General features: G+C 37.8%; 1 protein-coding gene and 1 long non-coding RNA gene across 3 annotated transcripts in view; one reads left to right on the top strand and one right to left on the bottom strand.

Annotated features, from left to right (window-relative positions):
• LOC140590945 (alpha-2,8-sialyltransferase 8F-like) overlaps positions 1-17,730 on the bottom strand; it is a 100,822-nt gene that overhangs the window by 57,283 nt on the left and 25,809 nt on the right. The gene's annotated exons all lie outside the window — the stretch shown is intronic.
• Positions 2,377-8,014, top strand: LOC140590947 (uncharacterized). Its single transcript, XR_011991849.1, has 3 exons — positions 2,377-2,514; positions 5,161-5,293; positions 6,897-8,014. It is a non-coding gene; the product is annotated as an uncharacterized lncRNA (long non-coding RNA).

Genomic DNA, 17,730 nt, shown 5'->3' with positions numbered 1-17,730 from the left:
CAGGAAGACTATTCCACACTCTAACTATACGCTGTGTAAAGAAGTGCTTCCTCAAATTTGTTTTAAAATGTTCTCCCGCTAATTTCCATTTATGGCCACGAGTTCTAGTATTTAGACTAATATTGAAATAGTCATTTGGCTGAACAGCATCCAGACCCATTAGAATCTTATAGACCTGAATCATATCCCCCCTTAGTCTCCTTTGCTCAAGGCTAAACAGATTCAGTTCCGCTAACCTCTCCTCATAAGACATTCCTCTAAGACCAGGAATCATTCTCGTAGCTCTTCGTTGCACCTTTTCTAAGGCAGCAATGTCCTTCTTGAGGTATGGTGACCAAACCTGCACACAGTATTCTAGGTGGGGTCTTACCAAGGAATTATATAAGTGTAACATCACCTCCCTTGACTTAAACTCCACACACCTAGAGATATAACCCAACATTTTGTTCGCCTTTTTTATTGCTTCCCCACACTGGCGAGAGTGGGACATGGAAGCATCAACATACATACCGGGATCTTTCTCGTAATCAGCTACCTTTATTTCAGTGGAACCCATAAAATATCTGTACTTTATATTTCTGCTCCCTGCATGGATTACCTTACATTTATCTGTGTTAAATTTCATCTGCCAAGTATCAGCCCATTCACTAATTAAATCCAGATCCCGTTGAAGCCTCTCTGCTGCTAGATCAGTATCTGCTACACCGCCCACCTTGGTGTCGTCTGCAAATTTAACCAGTTTACTGTATGTATTTGTGTCAATATCATTAATGTAAATTAGGAACAATAGTGGTCCTAAAATTGAACCCTGCGGTACCCCACTATGAACGGAGGCCCACTGTGACATTGTGCCTCTAATAACTACTCGCTGCTTCCTGTCAGTTAGCCAGTTTTTGATCCAAGCTGCCACAGTTCCTAAAATCCCTGCAGCTTTAAGCTTTAGCAAGAGCCGTTTGTGGGGGACAACATCAAAGGCCTTCTGGAAATCTAAGTAAATCACATCATAGGCCTTGTTGTGATCAATTTCACTTGTAGCTTCCTCAAAGAACTCAAGTAGATTCGTTAAGCAGGATCTACCTCTCCTAAATCCATGTTGGCTATCCTTTATAATGTTATTTGCATCTAGGTAATCTACCATTTTCACTTGAATTATAGCTTCCATTATTTTTCCAGTAATGCTAGTTAAACTGATTGGCCTATAGTTTGCTGGATTACTTCTATCCCCTTTTTTGAATATGGGTGTTATATTAGCATGCTTCCAATCTGATGGTACCACACCCGCAGATAACGATTTCTGGAATATTAAAGTTAAAGGTTGGCTAATAATATCCCTCATCTCTTTTAAAACTATAGGTAAGATGCCATCAGGCCCCTGCGATTTATTTATTTTGAGTTTAGCTAGGCTTAGTATCACATCAACCTATATGACATATATTGGTCATAGATGATGCTGTATTCGTATTAATTGGTGGTAAGTTACTTGTGTTCTCTATTGTGAACACCCTTGAAAAATAATCATTAAACTCATTTACTATATCAATTTCGTTATCAATTATTTTTTTTATTTTATTTTTTTAATATGAAACAGAGTTTTTTATTGAAAAGAAAGCAGTACACAGAAAACCTACTTTCAGAGCCCTGCGCATAGTTGCTTCATTCAGGTTAGGTGGACCAATAAAACACTGATTCCATGAATTTCTTCGGTTGTAGATGTGTGTGACAGATGAGATCAGTAAGCAAAGCAAATCACCTGACTGTCCATTCCTATTTCCGCCAAACCCCTCTCTCTTCTCACAGTGCACTCTTGCAAATGTTCTTGCATCTGTGTCCTTTGTTCAAAATGCATAATGCATTAACTCTTGATCTAATATAATCAAAGGTCTTTATACCTATCCATAAAATGCGCAGAGGACAGGCAGCCAGTTGCAGGGGGCTCAGAATCTTCCTATTTACATTGCAAACATGGAGTCCACCACATTTTGATCTATTTATGTTCTTATTAGTTGGCATTATACGGCGGATGGACACAGGTTTGTTCCTTGTGCTGCTCACCACACATAACTGCATTTGTTATTCGCATATTTTTTACATATCAGGTGGGGTGCCCAAAATCACATTTCTCCATTGTGAAATTCCCTTCTGCTGAGGGTTTTAGAGCATAAACAATAAACGATAACTTAATTATATTTGGGCAAGACAGTTTGATACAGCCTCCTCTAAATGTCATATAAGAGGAAAACAACATTACAATTGATAACAAATGAACAAAATCAATATAAAATCCACGTGAACAGTTTTAAAATAGGAAAATGTCACGTTATTCATTGACAGGACTCTGTCATGGGAATCTGCATCACACTTAGCCTCTGTGCAGGAAATTAAATTCCATAATTGGAATCGGTGTGTCCATATTAGGGCCCAGCCCTGTTTTTCTAGACATAGGGAACCCCGTTGTATTAAACTGTCCTTGCATTCCAGATCCTCTCCATATCGCAGAGCCCTTTCTACCCGGAGGTAAGTCCATCTTACACAAATTACTATATGTATTATGGAAAATGACGAATACTCAGTTTGCGTGTTTTGACGTACATGACATTGGGTGCATATATTAGTTTAGGATGAGTCCAGCCATACCACCCAGAAGTAAGCTGTACGTACATTATGGAGATGGTTATACCTGTACTTATAGTATCAATGACTGGAACCAAACCAGGTGACAAGGATTTTTATAAATGATCTATCTAAACCCATTGCAAAAAGCAGTATTATAAAAAATCAGTATTCAATGAGCATGATATAATGTTATATTTTTGGAGTACTTTTAGTTCTCTCTGACACTTTTACCTGGGAAAAACCACTGCCACTGATACTTTGAATGAAGAAGCGATTTACAGTTACATTCTTATTCTGGAATGCAACGTTTAGCTATGTGTTCTGACATGGAAATTGGAAGAAAAGTTTTCTGAGACAGTTTAATCCTAAAGGTTCTTTTAAATCCAGGTCTTAATTATGTCTACAAACCAATTACAGCTTACAATTACAATTACAGAGGTCTTGTATGTATGCAGTTTATAAAGTTTCAAAACTCTATATTGATCGTAGTGTCATGGTTTCTGGCACAAATTAAAATACAGTCGAGCACGGTTATTACGATTTTCTGGGGCCGGCAGATTTCTTTCGTTATAACCGAATTTCGTTATATCCATTTTCATGTAAGATTGCTATGTATTATGACTGATCGCTAGGCACATGTATTATGACTGTATAAAATAACACTGACCTTCTAGTTCTGTCTATGAAGCTTTGTTTCATGTAATGATCAAAATAAAACATCTTGTTTACTATCAAGCAATGTGTATTTTGTAATTAAACAAACATTTAGTATGGACCACGAAATCGATAACATATTACATGGTGGTAGAACGCTACGCACAGAAAAAAGGTACATACTGTACTGACTGCTGCTCGCTTTGGCTACGCGATTAAGCTGACGTCGGACTTATTTTAAACTATTAAATCTGGAATGATTGAGGCAAATCGTTATAACCGAATAAAAATTCATTTAAATATTTTTTTGGGGAAGACAGTAGACATCGTTATAGCCGAATTTTCGCTATAAAAGAATCGCTATATGCGTGTTTTCTTTAAGGAATTTAACGTTACAGAAGGTCGGGGATTTGGAATCGAAGCGTTATTTATATCGAAGTGTTTTCGTTATAAGCCGAATCGTAATAACCGTGCTCGACTGTATGTCCATTGGCCATTGTGTTAGGTACCCACTTAAATCAGGCCCTATAGCTCCTCTAATGCTGTAACTTCAGTAACTAAACATCTTGACTCACTTTATGTGCTGTATATGATACAATTACAGCTGATCATAGGAGCAGGTTTGCTTAAACAAGCTGATGTACCTAATAAACTGGCCACCGAGTTTAACATTTAAAAAAATAATAATAATAGTCAGATTCATTTATTTTACCTACACATCTATTTCTGTAAGTGCAGGGCACAAGACAATTACACATTCTCCTGGACAGGACGGGTAGCTTTTAACTACAGAAAGTAACTCAGGAGTGATATCCAAGACTGTTTACCTCACATAACTGATTTTATCTATTTATTTTTGTCAGTAATAACACAAAGTTGTGACAAGCATGCATACGTGTACACATCAGCAAACCTGCCCAAGCACTTGAACATTTTTTCAATGTAATTTATTTCATTGTAAGATTATAAACTTTTGGAATCTTTTGTTTTATTTTAAAGTGGGTTACACTGACGAGTTTTTGTATGTTTGTAACGGGTTTTGGGGAAAACATCTGCATTCATGCAATGATCAATTTAGTTTTGTATTAGGAGACATTATAATTTCTCACATTCCTAATGAAAGACACTTTGTAAATTATTGAGCCAAGCTGAGTTAATTTTCGTGCAAAGCTAGTAGTCATTACAGGGAGAAAAATCTAATTATGAAACTCAATTACACAACATGGGATATGTATCCATGGCGACCAGCAACACAAATGCCAGAAGAGAAATTTTAGAGATGTCCAAAGAAAAATATATTTATAATTGATTTCGTTATCAATTATAAGTCCCTTACTATCCTGCAAATTAGTGATTTCAGCTTTTAGTGCTCTCTTGGAGTTAAAATATTGGAAGAAACCTTTACTGTCATGCTTAGCCTCCAATGCAATTTTTCTTTCTACATCCCTCTTGGATAGCCTAATGTCGTTTTTTAACTCTGCCTGTAGACTTAGATACTCCTGCTTAATTTTGAAATCATTAGTTTTTTTCCAATTGTGGAACAGAGCCCTTTTCCTCCTGACTTTATCCTTAATTTAGTAAAGCACCTTGGTTGTCGTTTCCTAGATTTAGTTTTGCTGGAAACAGGTATGAAGTCCTCTTGCACTTGCAACAATGTGCTTTTGAAAAATTCCCAAGCCTCTTCAACTGTTTTGCTATTTAACTCTGTCCAGTTTACAGTTTCTAATTTACGTCTCATACCATTAAAGTTAGCCTTCCTAACATTGTACACTTTTAATTTCGACTTTGCTCTTCGGACACTAAAATTAACCTCGAATTTAACCATGTTATGATCACTACCGTACAATGGTGTCTAAAACCTCTAATTTTCCAATCCTATCCTGGTTATTACAGAAAACAAGATCAAGAAGGGCTTCTCCCCTGGTAGGAGTATTAACAAACTGAGTAAAAAAACAATGCTGTACAAATTCCACCATCTCAAGTTCATTTACAGAAGAGCCAGAGACTGTGTCCCACTGTATCCCAGGTAAATTAAAATCACCCATAACCACCACATCATTTTTATTACTCATAATCCTGATATCATCATATAACATTCTGCTTTCCTCTACAGCTACATTAGGTGCTCTATAACAAACCCCGACAATTAGGCCATTTGAATCTTTAGCATCAAGTTTTATCCATACAGTTTCTGAATTTTTATTTTTATCAGTGAGATCCCTTGCCTGCAAGTTTTCTTTTACGTATACTGCAACACCACCTCCCTTCTTGCCTATCCGGTCTCTACGGAACAACGTATAACCATCCATATTATATTCATCACCATCATTGTCACTCATCCATGTTTCAGTTATTCCTATAATGTCGTAATTGTCTGAAGAAATTAAAGCCTCTAAGTCATTTATTTTGTTTCTAATACTCCTAGCATTCAAATACAGACCACTAATGGTAGGCCTTTTACAGTGTCTACTTTTAATATTTATTTGGGCTTTCCGTCTCTCCCCACATAAATTCTTAACTGACCTCCCTGCCCCCCCAGTCCCTAGTTTAAACATTCCTCAACTATTCTGCACATACGCCTCCCCAATACACTGGTTCCCCTATGGTTCAGATGCAACCCGTCCGGCTTGAACAGGTCCCACCTGTTTTTAGAAAACGAATAAAAATAGGTACACCATGCTATATGCCTAATATAAAACAACAAATTACAGTTGTTGTTTTTTATTTATTTATTTATTTTTTTTATTAATTTTCTTAACTTCTATGTTCTGTGTTGTATTTTGTTGTTGCTTGAATTTCATGATGTCAAATTTCCGCTAATGTAAAAGTGAAAGTAAAATGCACGGTTCTTTGTTACATGTAGAGGAAAATTCCTCACCACGGCAACCCTAATCCCAAGTAATAACAAAAATCCATAAATTATCTCTGTTAGAAGAGATGTATCCTTAATTAAACAGAGCTGGTCACACTTATATGTTCTGTCAAACTAAAAGAAAAATAAATAAAAAAAACATGCTCAAAAGAAATTCAGTTATTATTTGAAATTTAATGTATAGACATTTTTAAGAATACAATTATTTACCTATTGAGTGTTGACAGTCTGCCTAATTAGATGGCTGGGCTCCAGAAAACCAGTAATGATGCAGCCTTTATAGATTTGGGAAAGGAAGGCAGGAAAAAGAATCCTGAACTCTACCACAAAGAACCATTATATCATATGAAGAGTTCTTCAGAACTATACAGATTTAAATAGAACTGTTACTATGCAAACTTTTTTTCTTTTTTATTTAGTGCATAGACATTTTGAGGCAATAATTTCTCATTGTAACATTAAATTAGGTCCTACAAATTCTAATAAATTGATATTTTAACCTGTGCTAGAGCACACATCAAGCAATCCATTCTGTGATTATCTTTGAATTGCTGCACAACTGGATATCTTGGCTCTACAATTGTAGGACTAACATAGACCTCAGTTCAAGGGTAGTTTAACAGCAATCTGCTTTTTTGGACTGTTCTTGACTCATTGTAGAGAAGTTCATATTTTTCATTATTAAATGAGTTGAAGCTATATATTAGAGCTGTGCCTAGTGTTATGTTGAATCTCATTTTGTCTGTGCATTCTGCAGGCTGCCGATGAAGCCTTCGTCCAAAAATCCATCCAAGAAACCACAGTCGGAATCTACATCCTCAAATCTCAGGACAGATTTGAGGACATCGGCATTGTCCTTGAAGGCCAGAAAGTTTTGCAAGGGTTGGATAATTTTGCATTAGCTGTGGCAATGCTCTTTGGACTAATGTATGCCTTAAATCTCAATTACCCACCTGAGATGAAATACACCTTTGAGGTTCTTCAAAAAATAGTAATGGAGCTAGAAGGCTGTAGTTTGTCAATGAAAGCTTAAGTTCTCAGAAACAGACTCTGTGAGTGAGGTGTTTCTGGTACGGTAGGGAGACGCACAAGCTGGTTCTGCCTCTTGGATTAAGGACCATTGTTTTTCATTTTACACACTCTCAAAGAGAACCTACAAACAGTTCAAAGGTTTACGCTGTATGTGTGTGTTTGTATGTATCTTACTGTTTAAAAAAAAAAAAAACACTGTAAAAGTATTGTTTGGTTAAAAATAATAGTGATTTGTCTTGGAGTTTCTCAGACTGAAAAAACAAAACAAAAGGAGGCTTTGGTCTAATTCGTCTGTTCATCGTTTTTACTCAACCTGTTTGGTTACTCAAATTGTTGGATTTTACTGTATCTGGTAGGGCTGCACGATAATCATCGCGCGATATGTATTGCGCATCTTGTCATGTGAAATCACACACCTGATGGAATTTACCACTGATTACAGAACCGGCTTTACTGACAAGATGCGCAGTACATATCGTGTGATGATTATCGTGCAGCCCTAGTATCTGGTCTGTTGACAAGAAATGTCATAGTTCACAGTCAGCCGTTCATCCCATACTTTTAAAAATGAATTGAATTGTTAAAATTTATAGTGATTTCCATTGTCTTACTGCTTTTTAAAATGAAATCCAAAATTGTAAAGGTACGTTTTGACTACTTCATGATTTTCATTACTGGTCACATTTTCCACTGCACCTGTTTGACGGCATCTCGTTTTGCACTTGACAGTGGATGTTATTCATGAAATTTATGCTGTTTTTATTTTCACACAGAGAAGGCTGTGTTTCTGTAACCAGAACTGAGAAATTGTGCTGTGAAAAATACACTGATTTACAGCAAGTAGCATTTTTCCTTGTCTTATTTCTTTTTAAACGTTATTCATGTCGTAGACATTACAGTAGATGTACACCATATATTTGTGGAAAGTCAGCCTATAGTATTACAAAAATTTAGAACCAAATGAGTTTTATTGAAACCATTGCATATGAATAAAAAACAAAATCATGGTTGTATAACAAATTATGTAGCTTTAACATGTATGGATTATGTTCATTTAACAAACAAATTATGTATCTTGAGCATACATAAATCATGTTCCTTGAACATATATAAATCATGTTCATTTTGCATATAAAATCATGTTCCTCGAACATATATTAATCATGTTCATTTTGCATATATAAATCATATTCCTCGAACATATATTAATCATGTTCATTTTGCATATATAGATCATGTTGAGTAAACATAACTTTAATATGTGCAACCGATGTACATATATTTTTTATGTTAATCCAACAATTTTTTTTTTTCAGTGTGGGTTTAAACTTCATACGAGCCCATGTTATGTTTTCATGAAGCTTTCTCAGTAATCGTTTGGTGCATGGAATGGTGGAGGTCAGGGTGGTCAGGTCATCCATGTAGGCACGAATAGGTGGTAGTTGCTGTCCATCCTGCAGGCGTTCTCCTCCTACCACCCACGTGGAAGCCTAGATGATCACCTCCATTGCCATGGTAAAGGCTAACGGGGAGATTGTACACCCTGCCATTATCCCCACTTCCAGTAATTGCCATGATATTGTTTACGCTGTTGTTGTTATGCAAAATTGCAAATCCTGGAAGTAATTTCTGACCAGGTCCGCGATGTTCTTTGGCACATGAAAGAAATCAAAGGTTGCCCAGATGAGTGAGTGGGGGACAGATCCAAAAGCGTTAGCTAAATCCAGGAATAAGACATGCAGGTCTCTTCCTTCCCGTTTTGCAGATTGGATTTGGTGCCATATTATGCTTGTATGTTCTAAGCACCCTGAGAAGCCTGGTATCCCAGCCTTCTGCACCGTTGTGTCAATCAGGCCATTCTGTTTTAGGTAAGTTGTCATCCTTTGCGCAACAATGCTAAAGAAGAGCTTCCCTTCAACATTCAGGAGATTCATCTGCCGGAATTAGTTGATGTTTGAGGCATCCTTTTCCTTGGGTACCATCACTCCCCCTGCTCTTTCCCATGCTTTTGGGATGGTTCGCTTTGTCCATACCACTTTCATTTGCTTCCAGAGAAACACCAAGACGTCGGGGGCATTTTTGTATAGCCGATATGGAACTCCATGGAACTGATGCAGCCCTTGCCTTCTTATTTGCCTTCACAACCTCACTCCATTGTGGGGGACTATCATCCAGTAGGTGCTTTGGCTGAGGTATTGGTGGCATGTCTGATGGTATCTTCCTCTGTTCAAGCCTCTGGGAGTCTGTGTATATTGTTTTCAGGTGGTCTTCCAGCTTCTGTTTTTCCTCCTTAAGAGACCCACTCTTTTCCTTTGAAAACAGACTTTTGACAAATTTGAAGGGATCTTTGTAGAAGGAAGTTTGAAATAGGAGCTATCTTTTTAAAGATTGACAAAAACTAAATACAGTAAGTATAGGACATGGATCGGTCACGCATGGCCAATACCCGATCCGTCAAATAGGTCTGAATTGGCGCTGATACCAATCCGAATATTGGATCGGTGCATCTCTAAGTCAGATAGCTGCACTCATGCCTAGGTGTCCATTTACTTTACAGAATCTAAAGTTTGCCCAAACTAAACTTAATCTGTGTGCTTTGGCGGGCCTCTACAACATCCATCTAAAGTTTTTTTGTCAGTGCCAGCCAATGAGTTTGGAGGTATGTGCTAAAATTTGAACAGACTAGACGTTCCTACAGTTTAATCCTTAGTACTCACTTTGCTACTGCCAATCAGAAGGTACATCAGATGTACCATGAAGATAAGTGCCCCAGTATCTGTGGCTGCCATACATGGCCAGGTCATAAGACCCCCACTGCCATCTTTCACAGGTGAGCTGGCATGCTTTGAATCTTGGGAAATGTATTTCTGCCTCAATACTTTGCTCTTGCCATCACTCTGGTACAAGTTAATCTTAGCCATCCTGTTTTTGAGGCTAACTAGTGGTTTGCAGCTTGCAGCGTAGCCTCTGTATTTCTGTGCATGAAACCTACAGACAGTAGTCACTGACAAATCCACAAATGCCAATAACGAACTCCAAAGGTTCAAAAGCCGAGAATAAAAACTAGAAAGCTCTCATATACAGTACTTACATTAACAATGCAATTAAACAGGGCTGAGTATTCAAAAACACCCATGAATCCATGTGTCCCAAACATTAAACAGTAAAGCTAATGTATAAAAAATACCTTATAATAAAATCTGAGAATGTGCACTTTAACTACACTGTAAAAAATGATTCAGTGGCCATGTACATTTTAAATAAATTATTAAGTAAAATACACTCACCTAAAGGATTATTAGGAACACCATACTAATACGGTGTTTGACCCCCTTTCGCCTTCAGAACTGCCTTAATTCTACGTGGCATTGATTCAACAAGGTGCTGAAAGCATTTTTTAGAAATGTTGGCCCATATTGATAGGATAGCATCTTGCAGTTGATGGAGATTTGTGGGATGCACATCCAGGGCACGAAGCTCCCGTTCCACCACATCCCAAAGATGCTCTATTGGGTTGAGATCTGGTGACTGTGGGGGCCATTTTAGTACAGTGAACTCATTGTCATGTTCAAGAAACCAATTTGAAATGATTCGAGCTTTGTGACATGGTGCATTTTCCTGCTGGAAGTAGCCATCAGAGGATGGGTACATGGTGGTCATAAAGGGATGGACATGGTCAGAAACAATGCTCAGGTAGGCCGTGGCATTTAAACGATGCCCAATTGGCACTAAGGGGCCTAAAGTGTGCCAAGAAAACATCCCCCACACCATTACACCACCACCACCAGCCTGCACAGTGGTAACAAGGCATGATGGATCCATGTTCTCATTCTATTTACGCCAAATTCTGACTCTACCATTTGAATGTCTCAACAGAAATCGAGACTCATCAGACCAGGCAACATTTTTCCAGTCTTCAACTGTCCAATTTTGGTGAGCTCGTGCAAATTGTAGCCTGTTTTTCCTATTTGTAGTGGAGATGAGTGGTACCCGGTGGGGTCTTCTGCTGTTGTAGCCCATCCGCCTCAAGGTTGTGCGTGTTGTGGCTTCACAAATGCTTTTCTGCATACCTCGGTTGTAACGAGTGGTTATTTCAGTCAAATTTGCTCTTCTATCAGCTTGAATCAGTCGGCCCATTCTCCTCTGACCTCTAGCATCAACAAGGCATTTTCGCCCACAGGACTGCCGCATACTGGATGTTTTTCTCTTTGCATATCATTCTTTATAAACCCTAGAAATGGTTATGCGTGAAAATCCCAGTAACTGAGCAGATTTTGAAATACTCAGACCGGCCCGTCTGGCACCAACAACCATGCCACGCTCAAAATTGCTTAAATCACCTTTCTTTCCCATTCTGACATTCAGTTTCAGTTCAGGAGATTGTCTTGACCAGGACCACACCCCTAAATGCATTGAAGCAACTGCCATGTGATTGGTTGATTAGATAATTGCATTAATGAGAAATTGAACTGGTGTTCCTAATAATCCTTTAGGTGAGTGTATATTCTATATAATTGTGTCCTACATTTTCTGGTACATTTTTACATTAATATTAAGTAAAAATCTTGGGAATTAAATCTGCTTATTCTTGTTAAATAAAACACTAGCATTTTCTTTATGTAAGTTTATGTGAATGAATCCAACCTAATTTTGTTAGGTTGTTTTTCATTCAAAATTCATTGAAAAGCATTGAAGTCACTTCCTGTCATCCGGTGCACGTGTTTTTGGAAGCAGCAGGCGCCATCACTTTGCCACAGGGCATCAGAATTCAGGAGGTGAGTATCTCTTTTCTTCCCCATCACAGTGGCAGCTTAGCGAGTTATAGCACCTAGCGATATTTAGCAACTTTTTGGACAAGGTCTACCTTATTAAAACCGCAATATTCTTCTTGTAGCTTGCTATACATACGGGGGCTGTGCAGCTCACGTAGCGTGTGCTGTGTGAGAGAAAATGTCGCTTGTAACTTTCTCTCTGCAGTCCAGTCAAAAGCCTAGTCATAAAATCTACCTTTACAAAACTCATAGCGTTCACTTTTTGGTGACGAATAACAAATAACAACGTTGACAATGTTAGAAATTAATTTCCTAATTAAATGTTCGATTTAATTAGAATTAAATGTGTACCAGTGATAATTTCGTTGACGAAATATTTTCGTTATAATTTTCGTCAACGACAAATTTTCACTGACGAAAACGAGACGATAACTAAATAAAAATTAAGTGATGATGACGAAAACTATAATAAAAATATATTGACATTTTCGTTAACTAATAAAAACGAGACGAAAATGTGAGTGAGGGACGTTTTTGGAAATGATCCAATCAGAATTAATCTTGGTGCGTGGCGCGGTGAGACGCACACGCACATTTGGAAAATTAAGATACTGATTCACCTTGCGACGCGAGATGCGACAGTACATCTTGCATACATTGGTGGGTGTCTGTCTGACTTAAACTAAAATGACATGGCAATGGCTGGGAGAAAAAGAAGAGAAGATATATGGAATAATTTCACGTTTGATGTCAAGACAAACAAGACCTTGTGTAAACCGTGTGGAGCGGAAATCGCTGGTAAAAATACAACAAATCTAAAGCGACATCTGCAAGGTAATTTTTTCAGGTCATGCAGTATTTGCAATGGCATTACTGCCAAATACAGTTTTTCTTTTAAATAATTTGGAGTTGCACTTTTGCTTTACAGAATGAAGAATGTCATATGCAAGTTCTAAACAATGCATATCTAATTTTTGGTTTTTATGGAGAGACGATATTCCACATATTTAATGAGACTTGGCTTTATTTAATTTTAAGTTAGAATATTTTGTATATTACCACGGTTTAACTAAATTACATTTAAATTAAACCCAATATATTTTAGTCAACTAAATCTACAGTAGATTTAGTCAACTAAAATCTTATGCTTTTTAGTCGACTAAAACTAGACTAAAACTAAAACAAAACAGATGACTAAAATATGACAAAAACTAAAATTGCATTTTAGTCAAAAGACTATGACTAAAACTAAATTGAAATCTGCTGTCAAAATTAACACTGATGTGTACATATCTTGTACTCAAGCGTTCACCACGTGCACCTTAATACTTGCGTTGAAACGTTTTTAAGCTTTGCTGGGAACCAATTGAACCTTTAATAGTGTGGAAAGTGGGGAACTAACGCCCATACAACACCGCCGAGAACCGTCTTGGTTTTGTTTCGGTGCCCATGTTAACAGGTTAGAGCAGTTACACTGCCTGCGTGAGTTGAGCTTTTGAGGCGCGGCTCGAGACTTGGAAAACTTATTTTGGTTGCAATATTGACAAAACTGCACAATGTTTAGTAGTTTCAATGTTAAGGCTACATTAGAATATGCATGAAAAAAATTACAATTTTCGCAGTTGTATGTTACTGAAGAAGAACGTGCAGTCTACATGTGTACTATTGAGAATGGATACGTGTGGGAAGGTGCGCGTGCGTGTCCCGATGTAAGTGATGGAAACGGCTGGTAACGTCTAAATCCAAACACCATTCTTTGTAGGGCGTCTGATAAGGGTCTAAGTCGTTAACTAGGGCTGTCTTTTCATCATAATGACTACTCTTCTCTTGTCAGTCTCTAATGTGTTTGTTTATAATAATTGAGCCTAATATTTAAGCGAAGAGAACAGTAAATGTGTCAACCAGACAACCATAAATACGTACTGCTGTAAACGATGGTACTCCCCCCAACATGGTGGAACAATCCCATAATTCTGTGTATCACAGTCATAGCAAAAACATAGCAGAAAAAGTATAGTTTCTACAGCATGGACAATATAGCCTGGACATTTCATTGACACAGGGATGGTTTTCATGTGCAAATAAACAGTGTGAAGCTGAAATGCCTGTTTCATCTAAAATGTTGTGTGTGTTTTTTCAGGTGCCTCCAAATGAGAAGGCAGTGTAAACTCTGTGGCTTCCGAGCAACAACAAGAGGTGATCTTTTGCAGAATTACAGAGTACAGCACAGGACGTTTGAAGTTGGAAATTCAGTTCCTTGTCTTGATTATGATTGTCCATGCTCCTTTAAAACACTGAGTGCTCTTCGCACACATTTGTCAAGGTTTCATGCAGAAGATGAAGCCAAGGGACCAGGAGTAGTCCTTTCTTTCACTTGTGTTATTTGCTCAGCTAAATGTCCCACTGAAAAATAATATTTCCAACACATTGGCAATCACCTAAGGAGTCATGAAACCATAGAGTGTGCTTTTGCTGGATGTACATTTAAGACAAATATATATGGAACGTTTATTATGCACAAAAGCAGAAAGCACAATCCACATTCACTTGAAGACTTTAAGCCAGATGTCATTGGTGAACACCAAACTTTACCAAAAGAAACAGGCCATTTATCATCAAGTGATTATAATATCTGTGGTTATGAGAGTACCAGTATAAGTCCTCCAGTGAATATATCAAATGAAATTAATCAAAGAATAGGTTCACTTCTCTTGAAGTTGGAAAGTGTGCACAACGTTTCTGGTAAATGTATTGATGATTTGGTCGAGGAGCTTCATTTTATATACACAGCTTCTGCACCAGTAATTCGAGAAATTATTGATGCAAATTTGAAGGAGTATAATTGTGCTGTGGAGGAGGACATTGTTACCGAATTGGTAGAGGAACTATGCAAGTCACATCCTGCAAGCAAAGCATTGGGACCAGATGGGCCTTTTGGTTCTGTGTATAAGAGAAGAGAGTATTTCAAGAAACACTTTGAATTTGTCGTGCCAGTGGAGTACATCCTTCATTCACAGGAGAATCTCAGCTTTCAATATGTGCCTCTTCTTCAGACATTGCAATATATACTGACCAATAAGGACATTGCACATGAGGTTTTACAAAATTGACCAAGCTCATCCACTCAATATAAGTCATTTCAAGATGGGAAATATTTTAAACAAAATCCATTTTTTGCTGTAAAGGAACCAAGAATAGCATTAATTCTTTATGTTGATGATTTTGAGGTTTGTAACCCATTAGGAACATCACGTAAAAAACACAAGATCACTGCAGTTTATTGGGCCCTGGGAAATGTACCACCTGGGCTATGCTCTACACTTTCTAAAATATACTTGGCCATTCTCTGCAAAGCTGGTGATGTTAAAAGATTTGGCTATAGTGTTGTTTTAGAGCCTCTGTTGAAAGATCTGTCTGTCTTGGAACAAGAAGGAATTTTCGTTGCCTGTGCTGGAAAGAACATTAAAGGAACAGTATTTTGTGTGACAGCAGACAATCTAGGTGCACACTCTGTTGGTGGACTAGTTGAAAGCTTTACAAGTCCTTATATTTGCAGATTCTGCCTAGGCCCTCAGTCTGAATACTCCCAAAAGGAGGTACGGTGTGGAGAATTTCCACCTCGAACAGAGGAAGCTCACAACTTGCATCTCAGAAAAGTTGAAGACACTGCTTTGCCACATTGCTATGGGGTCAAAAAAGCTTGCCCACTAACCAAAAACCTCAGTCATTTCAGTTTTGTTAGAGGCTACCCTCCTGACATACTTCATGACCTTTTTGAAGGCATTGTTCCTTTAGAATTAGCACACTGTCTGAATTCTTTCATCAAGAAAAAATACATCACATTATTAGAACTTAATGACTTAATAAAGCAGTTTCCTTTTAAGTTTACAGATGATATTGACCGTCCTCAGACCGTCCCAGCTAATTTTTCTAATCGTTGTCATATAGAAGGAAATGCTCATGAGAACTGGGCACTCATAAGAACACTGCCTCTACTTATTGGGTTAAGGATACCCTCTGATGATCCAGCATGGCAAATTCTTATGACCCTTAAGGACATTGTAGAGCTCTGTATGGCCCCTTTCCACTCCCTTGAAAGTGTTGCTTATCTAGACCTGAAAATATCAGAGCATCGTCATAGACTACAAGAAGTTTTCCCTCAGATAAGATTGACTCCCAAACACCATTTTTTGGAGCACTATCCTGCACTTATTGAGGCCTTCGGTCCTTTAGTTGGTTTGTGAACTATGAGCTTTGAGGCCAAACAGAAGTTCTTTAAACGTGCCGTGAGGTTCTCAAACAATTTCAAAAATGTTTTGCTGTCACTTTCAACAAAACATCAACTTATGATGGCTTACAACTGGCAAAGAAATATTACTATGCCTGCCTTAATAATGAGTAAAATGTCACCTTTGCCTTTGGAAGTACTACATATTAATATCCAGGAGTCTATTAGGAAAGTGTTACCTGGGATAACAAGTGTACAGATGTCAAACTCTGTGACGTACCATGGAACAAGATATTCAGCTGGCATGATCTTGCCATATGGTTCTACGGGAGGGCTCGCAGACTTTGTAGAGATCATACAAATGTTCATCTTGGAAAGCAATCTTTACTTTATTGTAAAGAAATTAAATGCTTGATACCAGGAGCACCTCAGATCTTTTCTGCTGGAAAGCTGTAGGGAAGTAAATCTTGTTGATTACCTTAGCCTTCAAGATGTTTATCCACTTACAGCTTACAGTCTTGCAGGAAAGCGCATTGTTACACTGAAACGTTACATCTGTTGCACATTTTAGATTATATCCCCCCTCTCACAAACTATAAGGAATATGGTGAATTAGCCTATTTTCAAAATATGTGTATCTATATATCACTCATTCTAAGAAGTTAAAGGAATATATTATTAGGACTGGACAATATGGCAAAAATTTATATCACGATATATTTCTTAATTTTGGTCGATACGATATAATTCCGATATCGATATGGACAATATTAAAAAGCCTCAGGAAAAAACTGCCGAGGACACACACAATGGATGTCTGCAAACTGAATTTGCAAAGTCTATAATACCTCCAGGCTCCTCCTATTAAAATTATATCTTTTTTTTTAAATAAAAACAGTACAAAAAAAAATAAGGTTCACTTTTTTATTTGTATTTAGCCTTTACAAACAAGAAATGTGAAATAAACTATCAGATAAATAAAACTCTCAGACTCAGCTTATTAACAATAATATATTTCCATTTAAACTAGAACAGGCTGATTATTCATATACAGTCGAACCCGGTTATGTCGCCGGCCTAGGGGGTTGCCAAAAAGCGTCGAGATAACCGATGATCGAGATAACCGAAAACCAATATGGCAGCAATATATTAACATGTGCTTGAAATTTATTTATGTGCGTTAATAACTGAGGATGTACATGCACAGGTTTTTGGTGTTTTTGGCATTGCCGCAATTTGTTTGACGCGATCGGCATGCTATAAATATGTACATATATCGGGGCCGGTTCTAGACATGCATATATGAGGGGGCAGACAGAAATGTGAAGGGGGCACATGGTGGCGACAAAGGGGTGGGGTGGTGCTCTGGATAACTGTTTTTGTCATGTAATTGGATTGCACTTTGTCAGGCCTCTACCCTAAGACCTGTCCAACTTGGGTGTCCCACCTGAAGGCTAAGCTTCTGCTGGTGTAGCTCTTAGGGTCACTGAGGCACACAAAGCCCCTGACCACAGTAAGGTGGCAATCCCTCAGGGGGAAAACTGAAAAGTAAAACAACA

Source organism: Paramormyrops kingsleyae, chromosome 5 (genome assembly GCF_048594095.1).
Source record: "Paramormyrops kingsleyae isolate MSU_618 chromosome 5, PKINGS_0.4, whole genome shotgun sequence".
Taxonomy (NCBI): domain Eukaryota; kingdom Metazoa; phylum Chordata; class Actinopteri; order Osteoglossiformes; family Mormyridae; genus Paramormyrops; species Paramormyrops kingsleyae.
Note: the sequence above shows the minus strand (reverse complement) of the source record. Positions and strands in the feature narration are given on the sequence as shown.